Consider the following 1,932-nt stretch of genomic DNA (forward strand, 5'->3'; position numbering starts at 1 on the left):
GGGGTATTTTTATTGTTTTGGTTTTGTTTGTTTGGTTGGTTGGTTGGTTTTAAGGAACGGGAAATAGAGCAGAATCAAGGTAAAGTGAGTTCTGGGTCCAATTGGGTAAGGAGCAGTGAGGAGAGAACAGCCACGGGAAGTGAAATGCTGAAGCAGCAAATCACGTTCGGTCCAAGATAACAGACGATGCAGACGTATTATACTGCATGTACTCCTCTCTCTTATTTACCCACCGGGGTGTCAATAGGAATAAAAATAAATAAACGCAAAATCATACAGAACGGAAAAAATAGAGGTGCCGCACTGTGTTTAGGGCTTCCACGCAAGAATTTTGGCGGGGCACATTCAACCCATAACATTCACACCTAAAAAGTTAGCAAAACATGTTTGTTAATTAAGTGGATTCGTCAAATCGTAAGCTATACAAGATCAAGCAAATATACTTTCATTGATTTTATACGTTTGACCTTTTTATTAAATTAATATTCTTCAAAATGCTCTCATTTAGTGTTATTTTTAACTACACGAACCACAAAATTGTTTTTTGCAACCAAGATGCAACTGTGGGAAAGTGTTATCTACTTACGTTTCTGTCGGAATTGTAAAGGGAGTCATTCTATAATTCAAAAATGGACTTGATATCTCAAGAAACTGTTCAGGCTTCTTTATTATTATTTCTAAAAAGAAACAGGCAGTATGATGTACTTTTTCATCTTCTAAGATTACATGCAGAACTTAACATTTAATGTAGCACTAATTCGATTATCATTTACACAGCAAGTTTCAATGGAGTTATGTAGGAATGTCTTAGAATATATAAGTTTTTTTAAATTACTAAAGTATATAGATCATGCCAATGTGAAATTTCTTTAGCTTACTCTTCAGTTGCTTTTCAGATTTACGACAATGAACAATGAAGTCTCAATGAAGAACGTTAGCAATGTCTTCTGGAGTTATTACTTGGCATTTCCTCCTAGTTCAAGTACAGGAATGACTTTCTATAAAAGTCTTTTACTGAAAAAAAAGGTGTTCTCTTAGTGAACCTCTACCACACAATTGCTCAGGACATGAAGAGGAAACGCCGACTAATGCATGGAAATACTAGTGGAAGAACAGAAATGTAACAAAATAAAAACTGTGAGTAGAAAAGAAAGCCGTAGGGCAAGAAAGGACATGTGGCTATTCCTCAAAGTCTGCAGCTGACCTGGATATAAGAAATTCTCAGTAGATAGGGGTCACAGCCCAGGCACTAACATGGTGAACACTGGAATTAAACATTAGCTATGGTTATTTTAACAAAAGCTCTTGCAACGGAGGAAAGAATGCCCACTGACGGAAAAAAAGGTGAGGCCCTGACACGTGCATGACTTTTCTGTGCTTGTTCTGGGGTAACCTCTAAAATGATCTCTCTCTCTTCATTTCCTGTTAATATTCACTATGAATATTAAACCTACTAGAGAGAAGAAACACAGTCGTATGGTGAGCCTCAGGGTGGGACAGTGCAATCACGGAATCCCACCAATCCTTAGCTGTTCCTCCCCAGCTTACAAAAGCAGTTGCTCACATAGAAATACACAATAATCGGCAGCGAAATCAGAAAACACCTGTATGTACGACACTTTTCCTTTAATTCACCAACTCCTTGATGATCTGAATGAACAATGGCTTCAAGTGTGGCTCCATGCATTTAACTAAAATTTTGTATTTAAAGGTAAAATATTTCCTTCTGAGTGTCATATGGCATTTTTTTTGGCACCATCAGCTCACAGCAGAAACACAAGGAATGTAAAGAAATGACTGAAATAATCAAGCAGGATGGAGAGAGGCAGATAGGCCTAAAAAAAAAAAAATTGACCATTTCTCCTCTCCATCCAAAGCAGATACTTCTTTAATCTTTATTTTTTTCTGATAAGAAGAAAACATTTTGTGCTG

Source organism: Pteropus vampyrus, unplaced genomic scaffold (assembly GCF_000151845.1).
Source record: "Pteropus vampyrus isolate Shadow unplaced genomic scaffold, Pvam_2.0 Scaffold4080, whole genome shotgun sequence".
In the NCBI taxonomy this organism is placed as follows: domain Eukaryota; kingdom Metazoa; phylum Chordata; class Mammalia; order Chiroptera; family Pteropodidae; genus Pteropus; species Pteropus vampyrus.